The sequence below is a fragment of the Nipponia nippon genome, unplaced genomic scaffold, assembly GCF_047370975.1.
Source record: "Nipponia nippon isolate SJK-2023a ecotype South Korea unplaced genomic scaffold, ASM4737097v1 scaffold_37, whole genome shotgun sequence".
Taxonomy (NCBI): Eukaryota; Metazoa; Chordata; class Aves; order Pelecaniformes; family Threskiornithidae; genus Nipponia; species Nipponia nippon.
The window spans coordinates 1849727-1875391 of NW_028262355.1; the positions used below are offsets into that span (position 1 = coordinate 1849727).

General features: G+C 45.8%; 1 protein-coding gene across 18 annotated transcripts in view; it reads right to left on the reverse strand.

The window, feature by feature from the left end:
• The window catches only part of TCF4 (transcription factor 4), a 239753-nt gene that overhangs the window by 170569 nt on the left and 43519 nt on the right, over positions 1-25665 (reverse strand). For 2 of the 18 annotated variants that reach the window (XM_087772713.1, XM_087772712.1), the window contains exon 1: positions 10654-11885. The exons of the other annotated variants lie outside the window; for them this stretch is intronic. The gene's annotated coding sequence lies outside the window, so the exon portion shown is untranslated. Of the gene's footprint in view, positions 1-10653; positions 11886-25665 lie in introns of those variants that run through there. 18 annotated transcript variants of the gene reach the window in all.

The window sequence follows — 25665 nt, forward strand, 5'->3', positions numbered from 1 at the left end:
TTCTTTAGTTGAAACATTGTCTTTAGTATTTGTGTTCCTTTAATCCAGAATAAACAACCTTTCACATTTAAAACTGCAACATTCAGAGAAGGAGCACAATCAAAACCATGACATTTAATGAATGCAGTAACACAGGTGCTGAGCGAGCAGCCTGTACTCAGTGTGCCTCTGAAAAATCTGGTCTCTACCTGCCAGCTTCAGAGCAAGAAATACAGAATTACATCTCTTTAACCTCGCTTTAACTCAGTGCTAGGCCATATTCTTTTACAGGATCTGAATAAACGACGTATCAAGCCCAAGATAATTCGTGAAGAACAGTCATTTCATGTGCCTAAGTGCAAAATAATAGTTATTGATATAATTATTTATCTTTGCGGCTCTGAAATAGAATTGCATTACTGTAATTCCAAAATACTGTAGAAAACTTGGAAAATATTTTAACATACAAGGGCATAAAAATGCTTAACTTGATGACTTTTTATCTTTGATGAATAACTAGAACACGTATTTCAGAGAAGCCAAGTGTTGTGTTCCTGAATTTACCTATACAGCAAATGGCATCAGTTGTGGAAGACCAGTGCGAAAGGAAAATCTTCCAAACACTCGCTAGTGAACTCAAAGTCAAATAATTTAAGATGACTTTCCAAAGAAGAAAGGCGATATACTGCAGTCAAAATTAATACATTTGCTTAACCTCCCTGAAAATGCTGTAACGCGTTTGCATTGGGAAAAGATGCCAAGGAAAACGGTGGTTCCTTCCCAGCACACGAGGAGCGGGCGTCTTCTGGACGCCGCGCTCACGTCAGGCAAGCCCTTCCGCTTCAGCGCAAGGGTAGCTGGTGACACGCACCGGCGACGCGCGCCGCAGGCCAGCGCGGTGGCCTGGCAGTCCTTCCCGGTGGCCCGGCAGTCCTTCCCAGCCTTGACCCCTATACGTCTCCCAGCCTTCGCTGGGAGTCCAAGCCTTGGTCCGCCAGAGAACTGGTCTAGCAAGGGCTTCTGGTTCAGACCATCGCTTCGTTCGTACCACCATAAAGTCAGGGCACCCTGTTGGCACTGTGCTCTCCCAGCAGGCAATAAGAGGGCAGAGAAGACACCAGAAGGACTGCAAAGGAAAATCCAGCAGTGAAGCTGCTATAGAAACACGGCACAGGAGCATGGAGACGGGTAACCAAGCCAGCTAAGAGCAGCAGGAGCGACGACTGAGGAGGACAGGAGCGGGTAGAAAACGCTTACTGAGAACAGGGCCCTCAGAGCCATGGAAATCCCTCCCCAGACTGGCTTTCACGGCACCAGTTTGGGTGACGGAGAACAAAAGGATGAGCCCAGCCTTGCCAGCAGCAGCTGACAAGAGCAGTTTGTGTCAAAGGAAAAGCAAGACCACTGCGTTAGCTCAAAAAAGCCGATGGCAGCGCCGCTCCTGGCCCGCTGGGTGCTCCTTCACGGACCCGGGCAGGCGCTGGGTTAGCGGGGTGGGTTCCTGACACGGGCTCAGCCCTGAGGGGTCCCTCAGCTTCAAGAAAGTTGTGTGGAGAAAGAGATAACGGCAAGGGCGTGGATTACAAAACATCAGCTGCTTTTTTAATAATTTTAACACAGAGAATCAAAGATAGCGTTATACACTAAAAATGTAAAAAATATAAAAAACACGCCAAAACACTGAACGCGCGTGGCAAGCGGTGGCGCGCTTGCAAAACGGGCATTTCACTCCTGCAGCCGCTCAGCCAGTATATCGTTATCTGCATCAGTAAACTCTTTTATGCCAACCCCGAGTCCTTCCCCAGAAGAGACTGCCACCTGTGTTCGTTTGACATGATCTAAAATACACAGAATAACAAACAGAGAAAGACAAACATCCTCAGATTTGAGTTTTATCTTCAAGGAAAAAAATAGTATATTAAATTGTGTATTAACCAATGAAAGTAATTTTATAGGGGATTTAACCGTCAAAATATCCTCAAACGAGGAGGAAAAGGACCAAGATCATCTCTACACGAACGAGACTTTTTGTACAGACGCCATACCAACGCACAATTAGCACTTCTCATTGTATGAATTACGGTTGTGTCAAAAATGAGAAGGGCGGGAAAAATCCTAGACTCTAATTATGATTACCGTCCTTAGACAGGTACGATAAACAGATACTTCAGCATCGCTATTTCCTCTTTGAGCTCTGAAGCACCTCACAAAAAGTACGTCAGGCACTGCTAATGCAAATTAAGTTAAACACACCCGTTTTGTGGATTGAGACCTTTTCTGCTGTCTTGTTTTTCCAAATAATTTCTTCTTCTGCAGAGTATTATGTTTTTTAAGAACTAAATGAAAAGCGAGCTCAACGCAAAGTGACAAAATACAGAAGGAGGATTAAAGAGCAGTAGATCAAGGGAAGAATAAGTTGGTAACCTGGACATTTGGTAAGCTAAAGGATCGGCGAATTTAAAAATGCATATCCATTGATGCAACCTTTTTTGAAGGTTTTGCTCTAAATATCATCAGGGCATGATAAAAAAAATAGACAGGGAGGTGATCTGGAAGAAGGGCAGTGTGAAGCCTGAAGGTGACAGAAGTCGTCAAGGACTGACTTCATCCAGAGAAAGGAGCCAGGAGATGGAGTCACGAACAAAAGCACAGACTGCGACGGGCCATGGAAACCAGTGAGGAAAACTTAAAGATGACACGGGAAACAGCGGGGAGACAATAACGGGCTCTATGAGGAATCGAACGTGGGTTTAGTACCAGACAATAGAGGGGATGCTGACGGACCGCAGGCACGGGACGGGGAAAAGTCGCACCGAGTTCAGGCAAGGGCTGGGGCTTGGAGGAGGAAAGGGGAACGGCCCAACCGCGAACCCGTGCGCCTCCAGCACGCGGGAAGCTGCGGGTGGCGATCCTTCCCGTGACGGCAAGGTAAAGAAAGCACAGACTCAAAATGGGAAATTTCTACTACTGATTTGATAAACAATTTACTGTTGGTTTGCTCAAGGGATTAGATACAAAGCTTTAGGGTTTGGTTTTTTTTTTGTTTTTTTTTTTTCTCAAAGAAGTAGGACCAGCTGCCAGATATACACAATACACTTCAATCGCTTCTGTTAAAGCCACAAATAATTGGAAAATTCATTTGAATCAGATGGTCGTTTTATTTTCTGCCTGAATTTCCAAAGTCTATGCAAATACCCACGGACAGTCTGAGGCACCACTTGACAGCATTTGCTATAAAATGTCAAGAGTGTAAACAAATCTAAACTGTTCTCAATCTTAATATTCATAACAAAGAACTGCATTGTCCTGCCGTCGGATGAGGTCATCAAACCTCACATTGTATTTCGCAGAGTTACATAAGCGATTTTATAACACGCTTATGACATAGACTTTGTGCCTGTAAGGACAGATGACTTCCACATATCCATTCCAGTCGCGGAACTTCAGCATTTAACCAGTTTTTAAGCAATTCTGCTGGAACGATAAGCAGATCGTAAGAAAAAAGTTAAGGTTCTAGTTATGCTACCCTTTCCAGCTTATCAGGTTACTGAAGGTTTGGGTTTGTTCTGGTTTTGGATAGGGTGGGGGTAGGGAGCGCTCTAGGAGGAACTTTTCCTGAGCAAAATGAGTCATCTTATTTATTTTAACCTGAGAGGAGATAGAGTTTAGTAGCAAAGTCTGTTTCTCAAGACTCTTTCAGTTACAAAATGAATGTGGTTTATAAACTGCGGTTATCCAATTAATTTACTGTACATTCATATATAGCCTATATTAATGTTCAAGTACTTAATTTTTGCTTGAACCCGGTAACCTAGAGCACTCCAAAGTTATGAAAATTAATCACAGTGCTCCAGGCAAAACGTGTACATTCTACACCGTAACCTAAAAATAAGTAAGGACAGATTTACTTAAGCTCTCCTCGTACAACAGATTATGAAGGGCTCGATACAGAGCAAGCGGACATTTCAGTTCCAAACCCGTAATCAAAGCCAAAAGGCAACGGTGGAAGCTTTAATTAAAGCCTACCTAAGGCCAGGCCGCTTAGGCTAAGATGGCTATCAGGAGACAATTGTGGACTTCCAGGAGGACTCCTTATATACCCTCATTCTTCTCCATCGCCAGCTTCTACACCACTTCTACCCGCGGCACACCCTGCGCGTCTCAAAGGACCACAGGCAGGCAGGGCAGAGGGGTTGTATCCGTACCTGTAAATACCATTGCCACCTACGCCGTCTGTGCTCTTCTCTCGCAAGTAACAATTACCTCAGCAGTTAAACAATTACCTCAGCAATTACGTCAGTCTCGCCCACCCGCCCTGCCCAATCTGCCCGCCAAGCATCTCTGAAGACCTCTGCTTCCCAAGGCTGGCGTGAAACCCTCCGATGCCCATCATGGCTACGGAGCACTGAGAAGGGCTAGTGACACCAGGAGTCAAAGGCTACCTTCTTATTTTAACATTCGCTTTGTTCCCTTTCTGGGAGAAATCTGCATTGAGCTTCTAAAAAAACAGATTTTCAATTTTTTTTTTGTTTGCACGTGTTTGTGTAGTCTAGGAAGATACGAGCTTTATAAGGAAAAGCTGAACGCAGCCAGAACATTCTGATGTTCTGTGAGACACAGCCACGTGATAAGACACACTACAAACAACACACATTTACATGTGGAAGAGAAAATTATTGCAGAAATCCAACACCAAATGAATACCGTCATATTTAACCTCCTTCAATGATTTAATGATTTTTTTTTTTTAAACGCCAAGTGTCTAGAAGTGCCAACAGTCAGATATACAGATGAAGTTTTTTTTTTTGTTTCTTTTTTTGTTTTTTTTTTTTTTTTAAAAGCTACATATACTTATGCTTTCAGGCACTGGAAGAGGCTGCCCAGGGCAGGGGTTGAGTCCCCATCCCTGGAGGTATTCAAAAGCCGGGTAGACGTGGTGCTTAGGGACATGGTTTAGTGGTGGCCTTGGCAGTGCTGGGTTAACGGTTGGACTTGATTATCTTGAAGGTCTTTTCCAACCTAAACGATTCTATGATTTTATATAACACCACTCCAAAAGCGTGTTGTAGGAATGAGAAATGTTCCACTTGAGATATGGTAACATCTAGAGAAGATACTGTCACCCAAGAAAAGGCACTCAAGTGCTCCAGGTGATGGAGCAGAACACGCAGAAGACGTCCCAGCTTCAAAGCCACCCTTCTCCTGCTCTCTGAAAGCCATGTCTAACGCTGCCGTTAGGTGAAGCACTGGTCACCAAAGGGTTCTCCAGAAGGAAAGGTGCCTGCAGCGGCCCCAGCTCCAGCCAGGCGAGGCAGAGCAGCGCCCGCGGCAGCTGGGTCTGGGCCTTCCTTCAGTTGAGCAGCCCACTTTTTTCCAGTGCATCAGTAACACCACGATATATGGTTTACTGGGCCATGAAATATAAGGAAACCCTGTGCTTTAGTAATTAAAGCCAGAGAATTCATTGCTAAGGTTTATATCCTTAGCATCAGCTCCCTGCTCAAGGACCCCAAACCCTTTTGGCAACGCAGACACGCACAGAGGAGACGCGAGCAGAGCGAGCGATGAACAGCATAGCACACGGTGCACCGCGTCTGGACACAACACGTGGGCGAGACCCAAGCAGTTACTCAGCCTTTCCTCTGTGCTCCAGCAGAGGATTTTTTTCCCCCGCAGCTTATTGTGAAGTACGCGGTCCGGTATTGTTGTCAGTGACGCAATGTTTAAAATGTTGGATTCGATTTAACTCTTAATTAACAAAAATAATACATGAGGAGTTCGATTTACAAGGAGCGCCCCTCTCACAAATTGCTAAAATAAGCTGAGTAATGGTATGGAATAGCATTTAATAATTTGCTACCCAGTTACACTGCATTAGTAATCTCATTAACAGTTGGCAGCAATGCTGCAATATATCACCACAATCTGGGGAGGGCACCAGGGCTCCCACAAGGCAAGGGAAAAGAACAACCAGGTTAATGCTCTGCTCGTACACATTAAGGAGATTTGAGGGAATAAGTCGGTCCAAAAACTTATAGCATCATGTAGACAACGGCACATTTAGTTTTTCATGAGTACGTACCGTGTGCTATCCCCCCCTGATTTGAAAACAAAAAGAAAAATGCTCAAAAGTATGTTCTTGAACTTGATGTAGGCAATTTAACTACATAATTTTATATTTAAATGTAAGTATAGAAGAGACGCACTGTCTCCAGCGGAAACCAGGGGTAAAAGCAAGAAGATGGGCATCTTCAAAATTAGGTAATGTGTTTAGGTGCTGAAATATCTCATTAAAAACTTAATCCAGGCACCCTCAGTTTAATCCAGGAACTCCTATAAAAAGCAGGGTCCTGGCACCTAGACAGGACTGGATGAAATCCGACACAGAAGAGCTCGGTCTGGGACAACTCGACGGAAACTGTAACTGAACTGGAGACCTGACTCTGCAAACCGACCGTGCAGAAAGATTGATGGTAAAGGCACTGCAAGAACGGGGCTTTTTCCTGCATGTTTTTGAGTGACGAATAGCAACAACAATAAAAAAGTCAGTATTTGTTTTCACTCGTGTGCAGTTTTGCCGTGACTTAAACTGTCCCTAACTACTAACTGTTAAAGTTGACTAGTGGCTTTGAGGTTGTAACAGGAAATAAATGAAACTCATAATTAATGGAAGCATATCCAGTGGGCTTAATTCCTCTCTTTTCCACCTGAAAAATCTCAAAGCAGAATTTAGCTCTAAATACTGGGAGAAAGGGGTTAAATTTTCACCCCTCCGTGCCGGCTACGAAGCCACAGGAGCATCACCAGCTCAGTGTTGCAAGACTGGAGGGTCTCGAGCCGTGCCTGGCCGCTGCCGGCTGCAGGGCCGTGGGGCAGGAGCCATCACCGCGCCGTCCCCACGTCAGCATCCCCGCGGGACCATCAGCAACCGGCACAAGGCAGAGCTGCGGCAGGGCTGGACAACGCCTGGGTGCATGGCGGTGGCATCGAGCCCACCAGCGCCAGCCCCAGAACTTCCCCTCTGCTTCGCCCATCTTCTAACTCCCCCTCCGCTGTGAATCACTGCTCCTCCAGCAGGAGCTCTGCCCTGTGACTCAAGGGGTGAAGGCTGGCTTCTTGCTTCATTATAAAGAAGGGGGAAAAAAAAAAATAAAAAAAATCAAGCATTAAAAAAAATGCACACTTTGGGTGGGGAATAAATTCAGCAATCAGCTTGTTCCCTTTGAATGGGCAGCTCAGAATCAGGAGTGCATCTGTTCGAGCTGTTTCTGTATACACTTCGAGATGATGCTGTTATCTAAACCAGATTTTTTACAGACCACACCAGCAGCTGGGTTTTGTACCTCTCTGGCCAGTACATGACTGGTTAATTCCCAATATTTATGTTTCTTGGAAACAGAAAGATTAGCGAGGAATGTGTAACTGGAAAAAGTTGAGGTAAAAAAAAAAAAAAGAAGAAGAAAACACAACCAAAAACCAACCCCCACTAGTCCAGCTCATCCTCCAACTGGCTGTTGCAAAAGTCACAAATTATACCAACTGTAGTGAATAAAAGACCCTGTCCTGATTGCAAACCATACAAATCTGATGAAAGGGAAATCAAACGTAAAGTGAAGAAAAATATCTCATGAAACTAAAGGACGTTTTCTGCTAAACTTCTAGTCTTTGGAGAACAGCGCTTTAATTTAAGCCTATTTTAGAATGACTTCATCTATATGAAAATTACATTAAAAAACTGCCCTAGACGTGTTTGCATTTAAAAGTGTATGATGACAGCCCTTAGCAAACGCTTTCTATTTACTGGACAGTTGCTATCGTAAGACAATCCACATGTTTCTGGGCAAAGAATATCAAGCAACAAGGGAAAAGAAAAAAATCTACCAGAACTCAATTCTACAGAAATTTTAAGTAATCTATTACCCCGTAGTGCAAAAGGATTTTTAAAGCAACGTGAGTGAGTTTATTGTATTGTCAAGGACATGCTGTGATTTCACCTGGCTTAATCCACCCAGTTTAAGGCAGCCTTTGGCGGTGAAGATAAACCACCGGTAAAAGGTTAGTGACAGCAAACTGCTGGCACTTGTGCCACGTTTGGCCCTGGTACAGATTTGGGCTTGTAACAACCGCCACCATCCCCAAAGCCTTTTAAAATTCATTTGACATCAGTTCGTTAGAGCTGTAAATTTGCATAGGATGAATTTGATGGCCAAGAAGGGGCTCTAGATACGGAGTTACCGCAACAAACTGCCTAAGCACGGGTGTATTTTCCTTCCACTCTTACACTCTTCAAACTTGAATTTACAAGGCGAGAGAGAAAGGGATTGAGAGACGCCAGCCCCAGGTGTGTCCTCTCTCGGGTGGCCATCAGCGTGCAAGATTTCACATTTCATTTTCTATTTTGCAATTCTCCACAACTCTCGCAGCTGGAAAACGCGAACCCCAAAAGCCTGTTATCTGCACGCCCCAATTATTTCAGTGTCCTGGATAAGAGAGTTCCTCACCGCAGCGGATGCAGATACACCTCGTATAAAAGCAGAGCCACTCGTTCTTATACCTAAACTTAGGCGTTTAGCGAAGTTTCCTGCGGAGCAGCCCCGGTGCTGCCCTGCCCCGTGGCTGCCGGAGCCCCGGGGGACGCGGCCACGGCCCCTCCGGGGATACATCCCAGCCTCCCGAGGTCCTGCTGCCCCAGCCCGCTTTCTGGTCTGCCCCGTGCCGCCTCTGCGTTCGCACCGGCACGCTCCCTCCGCGTGCTGCGCCTTGACACCGGTAAAAGAGAGAAGCAGCGATGAGGGCACGGGAACCCTGCAATGAGCTCTCCCGTGCACCTAAGGAAGCTCCGGCTCTGTTAAAAGCTACCAAATAAAGCATTCGCACTTAACCATCGCTTAAATGTTCTAAGCGTGCCAAAATACAAAACATTCACACCCAAGGCTTTTTTGAGGTTTGCCGTTATTCGTTAATGTTACGACACTACGAAAAACATAAATCTCTATTCTTCTCCCCAAAAGGAATATTTCCAAAGTTTCCCTGAAAGCCTTTTAGGCTTCCCTTGATCTTTGAGAGGACGACTCCGGCCCTTCCTCGTGCACCTGAAGCCGCTCACGCACCACTTAGGAAAAGCCATAGAGATCCAGTAATATATATTAATAAAAAAGGTTTCGAGCACCTGACTTGAAAGGTTGAACAAAAGCATTCCAATCATTGGTCAAGAATCGTCTTTTCTGTCTTTTGTTATTACTCTCTGATGCAGTGGGCTAGGTTTTGCTTGGGCTGAAAGCTCCTCCTTTCTAAAACACATGCTCGAGTTCAACTGGAAGTCGATGCAGGAATTAGGTCATATTAGACATCACTGAACCCAAATAGCTTAACTCAGGACTGGTTAAAAATGAAGTTTGCTTTCTCTGTTTTCTTTAGTTTTTATGGTGCATTAAGCTCAGCTCATGTTTTTTCGCTTTTCACCGCAAACAAAAGTTAGAGATTTCCTTGTGGTTACAAAGAAAAATAACAAACGCTGAGATAATTGCATTGTTTTTCCCCTGGCCAAATTAAACACCAAATATTGAGTCTCATGGTGCAATGTCAAATTGGCAACACTGCACAGGAGGATCACAACACTCTCTCTTGACTTAAAACCCCCTGTTATTCCCTTTCCACTGCTTATACCTTTCCCAGGTCCAGATCACACTCGTAATTAGGCACTTCAAGGAGAAGAAATTCCAGGTGTGTCTATAAGGCATCACAGAACATCTGCAGTGAGAATTACATCTTTTGTCCAAAATCTTAACATACATTATACATTGAAAGAACTAAATACGAGAACATCCACAAACAAAAAAAATCCGTTTAAAGGCTTTAAAAAAAAAAAACCACTCCCTCGATGCGAGAGTCGCATTTTAAACATTTCCTGCAACATCGCATCAGCTCAGTTTTAAACCAACATTTACTGTTTCAACTCACCGGCATGCCTCCCAGTTAGACTGAAACGCTTCACCAAAGGAAGAGAAAATGCCTGTGTGATCATATGCCCTCTTCAAAAGAAAGGATAAATACCACAGGTGTATATATATTTATCAACTCTGAGTACATTTCAGGAAAAGAAAAAGAAGAGAAGGAGCAAAGGCCTGCGTTTCACAGCTTTTTCGCTATTTAATATTTACACAAGGAAAAGTCTATTTGTCTTCAACAATGCCACAAATTACTGACGATGCATTTAGATTTGGGCATTACGTAGCAAAAACAAATGCCTTTTTCTTATTCCAAGCTGTATAAAACCAATCCCATATTCCACCCTTGGAGTTTGCTCGGGTACTTTAAAAGAGGCAAGCGGAACGGCAACTTTTGAACATCGTATTGCTGCTGTGCCATCACTTAACCGAGACTTCCCTGCCGCCGCGCAGCCAGTCTTTCTCCAGAAAGCGAATACAACGGGCTTGCAACACCCCGACAAGGTAACAGTACAAACAGGTTATGACGACAACTGAATCCGATGTGTAACGCTTTAAGTGTCTACTAACTAATTCCGCATTGTAATAGAAAAGCTTAAAAAAAAAAAAAGGCATGACATCCACATGAATGCCAAATTAATTCATTATGATCAGCGCTACCACAATGAGCACCAAATTAATTCATCACTGTAGAACGCGCAGAGCACTACCCACTCGTCATACTTACTGATGAAAAAGAAACGGATGCCTGTCCTCCGCAGGTACAACGTAGGTGGCTGGAGGAACGGCTGACCATAGGTACACCGAGTTGCTCACTCGCAAGGAATCCGTCCGTCCGTCCATCTGCACCCGGTACCGTTTTCAAACATCGACCCTGAGTGCCGGTCAGCCTCCGCCAGCTGAGGAAGGGGGCTGCCTTCGACACACCGCACGCACTCGTCTCCTGCTACACAGGGAACCGCTCGTGAAACCGCCTTTCTTCAAAACAAAGGATTTAATTCATTTTCTCAAGGCTTTCTGTTCTTCTTACAGGATACTAATGAACACCAAATATATCTGCAAAACCTCTTCAGTCTTCAATACCTTCCCTGCGTCGCTTCTTGTATCAAACGTATTCAGACTGCTAGGCCTTTTCACTGGACTCTTTCGAGGCACCGTAACTCAACTGCATTCGATAAAATGGAAGGCTGAGCAATTATTTGTCACTTCTGGAAAACTTCCACTCTTCCACGAACAGCTGAGGCACGACTGCAAACCTTGAAGCTTTTGCCAGGGATAACTTGGGTAACGGCAGCGTTTGATCTTGAACCGAAAGATCACTGAGCGAGGGGCTCTTGAAGCCTTCTTCATCTCCTACCTTCTGAGGCTCTGCCCTTTGCTCATGCAGCATCTGCTATTTTTCAGCCTGACCATATGCTCGTAAGAAACCTACAGGGCTCCGAGGCTCTCGCTGCTCCCGAGAAGGCCACAATTCCTTTGCAAGAGAACTCATTAAAAAAAAAAAAAAAATTAATTTTAAAGCCACCTATAAGGGAAGGATGGAAGCCATTTCAGCACCTCATCCTCCTTGCTGGACTTGAGGCCCAGTTGCCCACGCTAAGGGAAACCGCTCCTGTGGAGGTTAGGGAAAGCCGAGGCTGCCGCAGGGAAAGACGCCAAAAGCAGAGGTTTCGGCGCATCGTTGGAAATCCACTGTCTTTAGATCATCATTCGAGTCATCTTTCTAAATTACAAGGACTTTGGAGAATGCTGCTGAGAATTAAACCTGGGAAGGAGCCCATAGCTTTCTGAAAGGTGTTTTTAGCAAATCCTGTACTTTTTCATCTGATGGGTCATTAAGAAAGAAATCGTCCTTAAAGGTATCCTTTGAAATGAAGTTACAGCGTTTAAAACTGCAGAGATGTGAAATTGAATAAGTTACGTCCCTCGGCCAAGCACGCATATATTCAGCGGCGTCTTACTGGAGTACGCCGTACCACTCCGATGAAATATTTTTTCCTGTTACATACCCTAACGCTACTGAGCGAAAAACAACCACCAGCTCAAGAGATGGAAATTTTACACCCACCACGTCTAGATAAGAGTTCCTCTCAGGACATCCTGCCGCCCTCTTAGCTATTGAATTTGTTAATAGAAGGGTTTTTCCAGCAGAATTTGGGGGAGAATTTTCATCCTTCCTCCCCCTCTCTCCCTTCTTCCCTTTATAGCATTTTGCTAAGCCAGAGAGCAAGAATCCAGACGTCGCTCCCAAACCAAACCTGGGTATCTTTAATGGTAGCAACGCCAGCTAAGCTCCTCGTCTTAGAAGAACTGATTTAAAAACCAGAGCATCGTGTCCTTTAGAGGATCCAAAGATTATTTTCAGAAGTGCTGATAACAAGCAGACGCTCGCTGCAAAGACCACTGCAGCGGAACTGCGCGCTAGCTCATTTCAGCACATCCTGTTTACAGCCTGTGCTACTTTCTAAGTCATTCAACCATGACAATTGTTGTCCTTCTGAATATGTTAATTGTGATATTTTTATACCGCTCCAGAACATATTTACAGACCACAGCAGACTTTCAACAACAATGAAACTTGTAAGCAGTAAATATAGGACAATCATCCAAAAACAACCAGCTATCCTTCAACACATCTTGGCATTTGGGACACCATCTCCATTCAAAACATATGTCAGAGGAAGCTTTACAGCTCAAACCAAACGAGGTGCTTCTCTCCCTTATGCTTTCGCTTTCGTTGCGGTTTGAGGACTCGCCACGTACCCCCGGCGACGCCGGACAACCGCTTGTGCCCGGGGTGCTCGATCTCCGCTCTCTCCCCACCCACCCTGCAAAGGGAGCAGGTAGGGTCCCACCGGAGGGCTCCCATCAGCAGCAACGTCGGGGCGGCCAAGTGCGCGAAGCCGCGGCGCTGGTGGCGGACACCTCCAAGGCACCGCGGCTGCCGGACCCGACCCGGGCAAGAGCTGAAATCCACCGTCTAGTTCCCCCATAAACATTTCAGCTTAATAAAATGCAGGGCCCCTCTTCCACCGAGGTGCTGGGAGCATTTTAGGGTATTTCCGATTGCGACAAACCCACATACAGAATTAGAGCTGTAGAGAGAGGCACAATGTATTTTAATTATACATGTTTACTTGAGAAGAAAGTAAACAAAGACAGATCAGTCTAATGAAAAGAGACTAACATAATGGAAGCAGCTGGAAGATTCTTTTTTTTTTTATCCCAATCGCTATTTCTTCCATTATTTAAAGTTACTTGTGTCCCCAAATAAAGCATTTTTTACCTACGGCATAAACCTAAACCTATTTTTTTGTACACTAAACACAGGTACCAATGCAAGAATCTCCGTATTAAAAACTCTGAAGTGTTATGAAGTCAGTATATTTTCCCCACTTAATTTATTCAAGGTTTCTCTTTAAAAAAAAATCACTATAAATTTTCAGCTCTAGTGGCAAAAGGTTTATTGGTCTTTGTACTTCATTAAAGGTTTTTTATAAAGTCATGTTTGTTCTTTTGAGTAGCAAATAAAACTACTGAAAAGGGCAGGTTGGTTTTTAAAAGAGACAGATATGACCTAAAGGGAACACATTTTACTGCAGTGAAATAAACTGAGGAAACAGTTTGCAGATTAAAAACCCCTTAAAAGGAAGCATCATCTTTGAAAAAAAAGAAAAAAAGCACAAAAAAAAAAAACTTTGCTGAGGAAAACAGCTGGAAACAGGAAGCTTTTGTGCTTTCATCCTGCCTGCTTTGATACCACCGCATCCCCATATCATAAAAAGGCAAAGAGACTGATGTCAGCTGCGTCTTATTTCAACTGCGCAGGACGGGGCAGGGGGGAGACGCGCTGTGGCTGGTAAGCAAGGCCATCCACAGCCCAGTACGACTTCGCACACGGGCACGTCTATACGTGCACATACATACGTGCGTACAAATTTATAGTCTTTGAAAAAAAAAAATCAATTAAACGACAGGGAAAATAAATGCAGGTTCACGATCTCTCTCAAGCCACAGGGAACGGCACCTTGTACGCTTGTGCTCTGCAATCTCAGCATCGCTGTCATTTTTTTGGAGAGGGACGAGTCACTCGGTGTTACTTCTCCTGCAATAGTCAGAACCTCAGAGCCCAGACTAGATGCCACTGGGTGTTTTTCCAACAGTATCGCTCTAACTCAAAATTGCAAGCTGTCCTTTTGCTGAGTGATGCTACCGGCTCCTCGATTTTAGAATTTCTTGCTTGCGCTGCTTTGAGTCATCTTCTCACCAGCAGCCACGGAGAAGCTGCCTTTCTGGTGCTCTCACGCATGCCTCCTTCCCAGGGCAGGCTTTGCAAACCAACTGTTATTCACACAGGACAAGTAAAACATGGCAGGAAAATACGACACAAAACCTTCCAAATCTACTATAACCTTGGGCAAGGCAGCAGCATTTTCTTACTCTTTCCAGGCAGCTAACCAAGCATATTCTTCTCTCTTCTCTTTTTTTCATGCTTTCCCTTATGATAGTGTTTCAATACTCTGCGTGACGTTCCACAAGAAAACAAGAGGTATATACACAAGGACTGACAACCTTCAATTTGAAAGTTTCCATTAATGGAATTAATCATGTTTACACAACTTCCTGCTGTTAAACTTATTTCATATCCTCATATCTTTCATCCAAGCTATTTCCCCTACCAAGAAAAGAACAAAAACTTCCCCAAGGGCATGGGATCTAGTCAATTGTTAGCAGTAAATGCTCTCTCCTGCTGTCTCTCTCTTTCTCTCTCAGCCCATTTCAGATTCTCCTACCTACAGCCAGCAAAGGTTGCTGCTGCTCCACCGACCACCTGTCGTCTGCTGACTCTGAGACCCTGTTCTGCTGTTCCCAGTCAGACCATTGCCGGATCGCTGGTCAGAGCTGGCTGTTCCCCCAGGCAGCAGCACTACAAATTGACATATAACGTATCTGTTTCCCAGCTACCTGCACGGTTCAGATGGGAGACGATTCACTGACCGTAGCCTCAATGCTTTCACTCTGGGTCTTCTTGGGAATGAGCATCCAGAGAAGAAATGCAAGTGCTTCCGAGCTCAGTTCTGAGCCTATAGAGAAAGCGTCCCTAAGCCACACAAGGAACGACGTCTTCTCCACTTGCACGCGTGGAAGTTATCATTTCGTGAACCGCCACAGCTCCTAGAGCAGGCCACGTCATCACGATGCCAGAAGCGGGCAGGGCAGCAGTGTTCGTACGCGAACGGTAAATTATCGCCGCGAGGTGACATACCAACTTTTTGAAGCTCAAAAGCACTAGGATCTCGAGTTCTGGTTTTGGTCCACTACTTATGTACCATATATACACTTAAATAATCAAAGAACCTCCAAATGCATACATGTGCATACAAAAACGCACAAAGATTAAAGTAAATCCAACTGATCGCAAAATATAATTTTGCATACGTTGCATAAGAAGTCTACTTTATGAGCACTGAGTTTTCAGTATTCTCCCCTAAGAACAAGCAATTATGAAGGTGAAGAAAGGTAATGGCTTTAAAACAACATGCTAATCCCAATATTAGTGCCTCGGAAAGGGAAAACTGCCAGGAATTTGGAGTAATGCCCAGTTATCTGTCTTACCTTCAGCAATAAAACTGTACTATAAACATGAGCAAGAGAGTTCGGATACACTTTAACCTTGCCTTTTTTTTTTTTTTAAGCTGTTCTTTGTAACACAAGTGATAATCTACTGGCTTTAAAAAAAACAAACTGTAGATATTCATCAACATGCCAACATGAAGCCTTTTATTTAGTATATATTTTTTTAAAAAGTCTACTTTATTTCACTCCCATGAATGACTGTTTAATTCCTGAATCACTTTAGCTACCAAAATAAAAAACACTGCAAGAAAACCCAAAACAACGTTGGAAATGGCAACGGCTGACTGGCTGTTCTGCGACTGAGTGATTTCTGGCTGTGAGCTCTATGTGGTGAGATTTAATCCTCATCTCTATAACCTGAGGACTCCTCTGGCCCTGGTAACACGGTACCTGGCCACGGACGGTGGTCGGTCCCTTACCCCCACACCTCCCTGGGAGGGAGGAGATGCCGTAACCCCGGCTGGCGGCTCCAGGACCAGGTCTGGGGCACTCTGTACCGGCTGTCCAGCTGGACTAGCCACCATGACGCAGAAGCATCGCACGACATCTGGCCTCCAGATCTAGCCCGAGCTTGAAAATAAGATGTCGTCCTGAAGATGCTATATGCTGTTACTGCCCGAGAACTTGCTCCAAGCATGGGTCATACTAAAAGAGCGGAGAGAGAACAGCAAGACAGCCATAGAGTATAAGCAGGGAGAAAGAAAATAAAAGAAAAGGAGAAGATTAAAATTCCAAGTAAGGAAATACTTAAAAAAAACAAACACACACAACTAAAGGGAAAGTTTTATTCACAAACACAGTCAAAGGGAAAGTCTTAAACCGAGCGCTTGCTCCACGCAGTGTTTCTCCTCTCCCCCCAGGCTCGCTGCCTCAGCTGAGGTTATGGCAGCCGTCCTGTTGGCTTCGCCAGGGCCTGGGAAGGAAGAGGCTCCGGAGGGGTCTCGTGCGACCTCCCACCAGAAGCGGGACCGTGTCCAAGGCTGGATCAGGTCAGCCACGGCACTCTCCATCCCAGCTTCAGAAACCTCTGCAGAGTGGTTGTCCGGCACGCTGCGGGATCCCAACGCCAGCGCCGCGAGACCTGCCCGGGGAGGTGGTTTCCACCCCAGGCTGAACCCCCCCAGCCACAGTTGGTTGCTGTTACTCCATTATGATAGCTGACCTTACTGGGAAACCAGTGTCACCATCACTGTAACTGCTCACCAAACAGCTGTAGCTGCTGTCTTTTCATAAAACTTTTAATAAAATTTTGCATGTCTTCTTTCCAGACTGTGAATGACCTGGCACACCGTGAGTGCTGCAGAGAGGAGTTCAGATCAGCTCGCGTCTGTTAACACTTCGGCTGATCAAATGGAACTTCGAAAGGAGTAATTCTGGCACAGATTCAGCCAGAGGACTCCCGGTACTTTTGAACGCAGGAAGAAGCTTCGGCAAACACCTACAGATAGCCACGAAAAAGTCAGAGACACAGAGTTTGCATTACAGTCTTTGAGTCTGGAAACGCATGCGTACGTTAAGCACGTCTCCAAGGATGCACCAGCATGTTCTGCACACATCTGCTTTCTTAGAATTTTATTGCTTCGGCTTTAGAAACACCGGTGCCAGCGCTCCTCTCATTCAGCACGAGCAGTGGGTTTAGACTTTCAGCCCTGATGATTTTGTGTCACTTAAACGCTTTTGTTTTATAGAAGATTTGTCACTAGCTCCCTATTTTTCATTTCACCGAACGTCCTCTGTTACGGTTAATCAAACCGAGCAATAGAGTCGGTCCCCAAACGTACGGGCCAAGCTTTGCTCTTGCTGGTGACCCTACGCGGGAGGCGAGGGGCTCTCGGTCAGGAGCTCTCCGGGTACCATGTTCCACATTGAGCTTCTTGTTCGGTGGATGCAGAGCTCCCTACACTCAAATCGGACTTATTAATCTGGGAGATACCACAGCTGATGCATTGCAACATCAAAAACGTATAAAAAACAATGACTAGCTTTAGGTGCCTGTTTTCCTGTATGGGCCTAAGCTATCGTTCAATAGCTGCAAATAAAATTATAGCAGCAATTTGTTTACAAGCAACATCACAATTGGAACAATAACAGACTAGTAACAAAACCAACAAAAATAAAATATGAGTCAACTTGTTCTTTGCCAGACTGAGGTCTCAAGATGGGCTTGTTCTGCCCCTTGGGAGTCCCAGTGCTATAAGCACAATAACAGCAGGACATGCCTCATTTCCTTCAACCGCTCAACATGGCTCTCTCCGAGATGTTTGTAAACTTCCTTCCTCTACGCATCAGGCTGTCAAACTGTCGTCAGTTCTTGGGACTAATAATATCCTGTTGATGTCTGCACAGATCAACTTCTCAAAAAAAAAAAAAAAAAATACAACGTATGTGCCTTTGTGCACACGCACATCAGTTCAAAGGAACAACCCAGCAGCAGACACAGGGAGCTCAGCTGAGCAGCTCCGAGGATCGAGCCCAAAGAGAGCCAAGGAGACAAAACCATCGGCGGACAGAGAATTTCATGACGGAGAATAAATAAAGCTCCTAAATATATTGGCTCAATCCTAATACAAACTCGATCTGGAAGAGGACTGAATAGTGATCAACTGTATCGCCTAGTCTGGTGCTCAGAAACTGAGCCGGGTTCTTGTATCAGCAGCTTTCAGAAGCTGGGGATACGCAGCGGCAGAGGGATTCCTCTGGGGTGGGAAAACGGGCTCCCGCTCCCCCAAGGCTAGGTCTCACAGCTCCAGGTGAATCTAGGCTTGGAATAGGAGCTTGGAAGGAAGTTCACACACACCAGAACTTGAAGCCAAACAAAAGCCATTGTGTGGAGAGAAGCATTAGCGAGAATTAATATGGTTTAGATTAATTGTTAAAACACTCTGAGACAGAACTTGAAGGATTTGAATATGAAGGGGGGGAAAAAAAAAAAAACAACATACATTTACTGGAAAACTGAATTGATACGATCAGATTACCCCTCGGGTTTGGGGAATTACGACCTCTTCACCCCAACCCCCATACCAAACAACAGAAGTTATTTTCATTTTCTTCTCTTTGGGAAATTGGGTCTGATTCTGATTTTCTTTACACAGGAATTAATCAAGAGTGGCTTCACAAAGAACAATGTGGGCCCGCTTGCTCAATCTGTCTGAAAACTACATATTTCAGCATTTACTTGTGGAATTAGGCATCCACATAAATGTCAGCATCTTTATGCTAAATGACTTGTCTACAACCACATAATAAATAGACGTACACGCTAGGATCAGACCTGAGGCATTCCAGCGCTCCCATGCCCAGTTTCAACAGAGCATTTAAGATCCTAAATCACACGGCCCCTCGCATCTCGGTTTCTGTAACGGATGGGAGCAGACCGTCAGGAACCGAGGGCTCGCGTTGGACCTGGCTGAAGCTCAGGCACACGAGAGCCCACAAAGCCAATGCCCCCAGCAACGCCTGGGGACCACCACCAAGCATGCAGAGACCCCAAAATAACAACCGTCCGTGGGTCCAAACGCTGGCCTGCCCGAAAACTGTGAGGTGTAGCGGCTCTGCAGCCTGGGACGGGTGCCCCAGAGCAAGGGGCTGCCCAGGGACTGGACCCCATCGGATGAGGGTCCCTGCTCCCAGAGCCCCCACCACCTTCTCCACCGAAAACCCACCCCAGCGCAGCGCTGCTCCCCCTTATTAAACCTGCACAACCAGATGCCTCCTACTCACAAACACAAACAAAAGCCTTAAGAACGAACCCAGCTATTTACCTATTAATCCTGCAGGCATGAAAGAAAAAAATGACAGGAAAATTCTTTTGCTGTTCGAATACATTCAAATACGACGGGGAAAGAGGAGAAATAACCAGACATTTAGGTAGTTTCTAGAGAGTAATGAAAGAGTCTGGGGTGTGAAGTTCCGTGTGTTTATATGCACATTGCTCCTGTTTTATATCCCCCCTTCCTCCTCCTGTGTATTATTCATAATTCTGGGATGAATACATTTTAATCAGCAGGGTAAGCGCGAAACAAGGAGAGCTGAGTTACCGAGGGGAACGGGGAAAACTGGTTAGAAAGGGACCTCAGGGCTGGACAGGAGGCTCCCGAGCACTCCTGGGGGGCTACGGACCCAAACCCGCCCCACACGCAGCCTCCCGTACGGCTCAGCCCAGCGTATCCCCCAGGCTTCACCGACGTCAGTTGTGAGAGCACACAGACCTTGCAACTCTTAGCCGAGTTATCCTATAAAACCTCGTGTTTTGTCAGGGAAGAGAGAAACAAGAGAGGCACGAAAGCGGCACGGACTCCAAATGTAAAGATACAGGTGTTCTGGGTTTGGGGTGCTTTGGGGTTTTTCCCCCTCATTTAAATGGTTCAAGTGACATTTTTTCTTAAATTCTATGAGTTTTTCATTAGCATAGGTCTTTCATATCTTGTATTGTAAAAAAAAAATCTGCAATTGTGCAAAGTCAATCAACGATTCCGTAAAAAAATTAAGCCCGGTGCAATCTAACACGAGCAAGTTTTGCAGCAGAGAGAGGCAAATGCAGCCATTAGTTTGCTGTGGCAACATTTATTTATTTTTTATAGGAAATCTGTATAATGGAAAACACACACAACCTCTTGGAATTTTCCTATAAATATCTAAGTACTCCCAAATCACCGAGCAGAATGCAAATACACTCCTCTCTTACTTCTTTCAGGAAATTCTCAATGACTTCCTGTCATAAAGGCCAATAATCACTGTCTCTTCTCTAACGTTTTATAATTGCTTTGCTGCTAACGTGCGTCTCAACTTTCTTCCCAGGATTAAGTAAAAAGTTTTTTCTTTCCCTCCATAACTAGTCTATGCCTTTCAGCACAACACTTCTCCAGTAGCCAGAGTTGCATTTGCAGTTTCCCCAGGGGATTTCATGTTATTTTATTTTACCATCATTAAAGTAAACTTGAGTTTAGTCTCATCCAAGGAGATTTATACAGGTATCGTATTTTCATTATTCACGAAGGTAAGCCCACAGACGCGCATGTAAAGACACAGCCCTCTGTCAGCCTTCGTGACTTACTCCTGCGAGCAAAACGTCCCTCTGCTCAGAAAAGAGCCAGCGTGAGCGCGGGATGCGGTGCGTGTTTATAGGAATACCTCCCCTTCTGTATGCCCATGTTGGTGACCCTGACCGTTCCCAGAAGCCCTTCCCATACTTCCCTCCCTTCATGCCCATGTCGGTAACACCTACGGTTCCCAGCAGTCCCTCCCATAAACCCAGGGCTTTACCCTTCTCCATCTCTTGGCCACGCACAACATTCTGCTTATTCACACCTACTTATTACACCTCTTGCTTTTTACAGGATATCTCAAGAGCCAGCCGAGATGTCCCGTTATACATACGGGGCTATCGCTCGTTTACGTTTCACGCTCTCGGATGGCAGATATTACAAGGAAGCGCAAGGCATTGTTTCTGTTATTTTAAATGAAGCAATCGTGCACCACTCCCTAATAATTCCTTCCCTCCCCAGTTCCCAGTACTCTGCCCCAAAGCTGGACCTTGTTCTTTCCCAGTCCTCGCTGTACTTCATAAAACACACTATAAAATTTGCTTCTATTGCCATAAATAGACTATTAACTCCCAGGTATTTTTTGGGGGTCTCAGGCGGAAGGTGAATTCCAAAGACCGGTTTTACTGACGTGTAATAAATATGTACCTGTATTAAGAGCAATCTATTTACCCCCACTTTACTACCAATTCCATTTTCTGCATCTCACAGGACCCAGAAATCTAGGAAAAGGGGGATCAGAAATAGGGAACCCCAAATACTCCCAGCGCTAGACACGCTCCAGGAATTCAAGGTACAGCCTTTGCTCAGAAGAGTCAGCTCATCATAGCCTCCAAAAACGGTGAGCCGTTACTGAGCGTAATTTGCAAGCCAAATCCAATCTCGCACAGATGCTGGGAATTTGTAAACCTTACTCCATGTAGGTTTGATCAAAATAAAAAAAAAAAAAATTAACTGCTGCCTTCTTTACGCTCATGATATTGCAGACCAACCTGCCCCTTAATTTCCCCTGCCAGCTCAATTTACAGATGTTGCATAGACCAGTAGAGAAGGTGATGGATGTTGCATACTTAAAGTATTTTAAATCAGTTTTTAAAGGTTCAGGTTCCCTCCCGTTCCCTTAGCTGAAGGTGCTGCCACAATACCCTGAAGCTGCAAAAACAGGTCTGTCCCACAGACAAGCGGCAGGGCTGGAATAAACGCCCGCGACCCGCGTGGGAAGGGTCTGCTGCTCCGGCCTGGCCGCAGGGCACCCGCTTGTCACCCCTGCACCCGTGACTCCGTGAGCATCACGGCCGAGAAAACGATGCGCACTCACTATATTTCTTGTCCGAATGATTTGTTCTGCATGTTGGTTTGGAGATTAGGGCTGGAGAAACACCATTTATACCCTTGGGTCAGGCTTACTGGGATGGGTGTGTATGTGGAAATGCAGTTTGTGGCGACCTTAGCTCTTCCCTCAATTGCCTTCGAGGGCATGGGGCTTGTAAGTGGGACTGGTGAGTACATGGTTGCTGCTGGACACCAGGATTGGAAATGCCCTGGACAAGAAAAGATAGAAGAGATCTAATCTATGCACTTACTAATGGACTTCCTGTAAATATCTTCCCAATTAACGTATTTATGCATTTTCCAGATACGGTTCCACAGGCACACAAATGGCAATGCCAAATAAAGCGCCAGACTCTGCTGTTCTGCCAGACGTTTCAAGGCACGGTCTGGGGGCAGAGAGAGGAAAACCTCACCCCAAGTTCAACTGAAGTCTTTACCTTTACACGCTCTCCTTTCTTTACACGTAACTTTACACGTTCTCCTGCTGGGCAACGGCAACTCCCTCCTGCCCTGCTGCGGCCGGGTAGCTGAGCGTCTCCAGGGCGCCTGGGGCTGCAGGCCCCTGGGTGAGCCCCTCCGTCCCGGCCCCCTCCGCTGCGGAGCAGAGCCCGGTGCACGGCCGGAGCACCTTACCTCCTCGGGACATCCCTTCCACCACCCCTCGCCACGGCCGTGACAGCACCTGGAGTAAACCCGGTGGAGAAGCCCGGGCACTGACACCGTCCTTGAGCACAGGAGCACTGCGGGACACGCTGCACAAAGTCTAAGCAACCCATCCGTACCGCGGCAAAGGCGTCCCCCCTCGCCCGGGCTGAGAAAACCCAGACGTGCAGAGCACAGCGCCCTGCCGGGCGGCAAGCGCGGCCTCCGAGAGGCCACCAGCCCCAGGAGGTCGCGCTCCCCGCGGCCACGAGATGTGACGAGTTTTGGCCGTTAGGCTGACATCTTCTACAGCCACTTAGAAGAAGAAGAAAAAAAAAGAAAAGAAAAAAGCACAAACCAAAAAACCCAAACAAAATACTTTTGGCTACTCTTGAGAACAAGTCCAGGGAAAAACACATTGTTTTGGTCACATGAAAATTAATGACAGCCACTACTGGATTGGGCAAAGACATAAAATTTGACCATAACGGGGTCTCCAAGTCACGGATTTATGTAGAGTATTACACACAGGGCTTGCTATGTGCATACACAAACAAGTATATGAATTATATACTCCCATATACGTAGGCAAAATGGAATTAAATTCGGCGTGCCTCGCTCGCGTACACCAGTACGGCGGCGCGAGCGCACAGGCAAGGATTCCCCCGTAACACAGGCAAACCGCTTCCAGGGAGCTCCTCTTAGCTGTTAATTGCCCATGTAAAATAATTGGGTAGCAAGTCTGGGCACGCTACTTACATTGGCAGATCATTACAGATTTCTCCAGATAGTCTAATAAAGTACTTTTCAAATGGAGACAATTTTTTTGCAAATTGATCAGAGTACAAATATAGTTCCTCTTGTCCTTCTTGTTCCCCGTATTTCCTTACAGTCAACTCATTAGGGAGCCTACCCCTTCTATAAAGGGAAACTCTTCCCAGTCATCCTCTGATCCTGCACTAAAAACATATTTGCAATAATAGCTCCTTTAATTTGGAATTAACTGAGTTACTGTCTGAATTACAGGAACTACATCAGAGTAGTTTCCCTGGAAGAGAGATGATGTCATTCACTGGAGTGTGACTTCAGCACAGGAAAGACTGAAAGAGAAGCCAGGCTAGGGAAGAAATGTTATTAAAAAAAATAAGTCTGCAATAAAATTAAAGAAAATGCCCATATTTAATTCCATCCTTTTTTTTTTTCCCCCCCAAAAGGAAGTAAAAAGTGTCAGGAAAAAAAAAAAAAGCAGCAGCCAAGGCAGCTGCAAGGCTCCTGCGCTTTTCGAGGCAGAAACTCCACGCAAGGTGCGGTACAATGCGGCACAGATATCTAGCGCTGCCAGAGTAAAACCAGTAATAAATATTTATATTAGTTATCAAATTCAGAGCTCTGCTGCTGACTTACTACATGACTTTAGGCAAGTGACCAAATCTACACTTATCTGCCTGCCGGCGCACCGCGAGCGCCGCGGGAGGCAGGGAGCCGGCTGAGCGCGGTGCGAGCCACGCACCGGGAGCCGAGCCCTGGCAGCGCCGGGCTCACCTGGCGCCGGACGCGGTGATGCCATCGGTGCCAGGGCGAGGGGCTCTGCGGAAACGCCGCTCGACCCGCGGCCAAAGCGGCAGTGGGCACGCTGCGAGGCGCGGCTGGGTGGCAGAGGAGACGCTTCGAGCGGCACCGCGAAAAGGCACCTCTCCTACGTGTAAGGGGATTAGGACTTTTTTTTTTTTCTCTTTGGTTGCCCAACCAAACAAAGCTGAATTAATGAGTCACCGCTTTTGCTTGTGTCAGCATCACCCTTTGGCTGAAGCACTCATTCCTCAGCACGTTAGAAAGAGGAGTTTGCCCTGCAGACTGAACCGGAGATTTCTGAATCTGAACTCCTCTGCACAGAAACTTGTTTTCAATTTTCTCAAATCCAGGTATTCTAAAGATTGACCTCAATGTAGTCTTTACGCTTGCTCCAGAGATTTAGATATGGTTTATGGGCTGCAACATGACTAGTTAAATCAACCCTTTAATAATCTCCTCTTCACAGTGCTAATACACTCTGTTCTTTCCCATTTAGTATTTATACTGACTACGGTTTTGATGCTTGAAATGTGTTTTATGGAGAATAAACACCACAAGTGCTTTTCATTTCCTTCTAATGCAATCTTTCTGTCGTGGCCCCTTCCCAGCACGTTGGGAACCAGGGAGGATAAGGAGAACAAACCAACCTTTATTTTAATTTTCCAGCAACGGACCTGCAATTTCTATTCTGTGGCCAACATTTCCTTCAAACAGAGCCTTTCACTCCACCCGCGGTACTTTCACACAGTGATCCTGTTACCCCTCCTGACTTCAAGAAGATGAGAGCAGAGAAGGGAAAATTACACTCGGTTCCAAAACCGAATAACGCATCAAATTCATCATTCCAAAATGAAGCCTGATACAAACCAGCAAAGCTGCAGGGAAGCCGGTGGGGCCGTGCTGATTTACGGCGATGGCGGAGCTGGCCCCTTCCCTCACCTGTGCACCCACCCCACTGCCTTCGCTTGCTGCGCCGCATTGACCACTTGCGGTCTATTCTACAAAATTAACAAATAATAAGAAAAAGCTAGCCCTACGTGCCCGATGGAAAGAGAAACTTTGCTATGTGGATACTGGCGTTGTGCTAGCATATTTACCTTGCAAGAAAGCCCTACTGAAATATCAGGTTAAGGACATCCCGCACGGCGCCCGTCACAGTGCCAGCCCGCGGCGAGCGCCAGCGCTTCACGCAGCATCGTGCCTGTGCCGCAGCCGAGACCTGGTTTGCGACGGGTTGGCTGAACCTATAATAGCCGTATCCACTATAAAAATTTTAGGACCTCGGAAGAGAAAAAAATTTGTAATGGGTTACTTGTAACGACATTAGGAGTAATTGTCGACACCCCGCGATGCAAAGGACCCCGAGCTGCAGCCTTCCTGCCTGCCCTGCCAGAACGAGCCGCATCGTGATTGCCATATGCTGAAAGAGCCACTCCATCTCCTGCGAAATACCGCGTTTCATTCCAAAATTGTTCTTTTGAGCTGAAACGTCTTCTGCAGAGTTTCAGCAC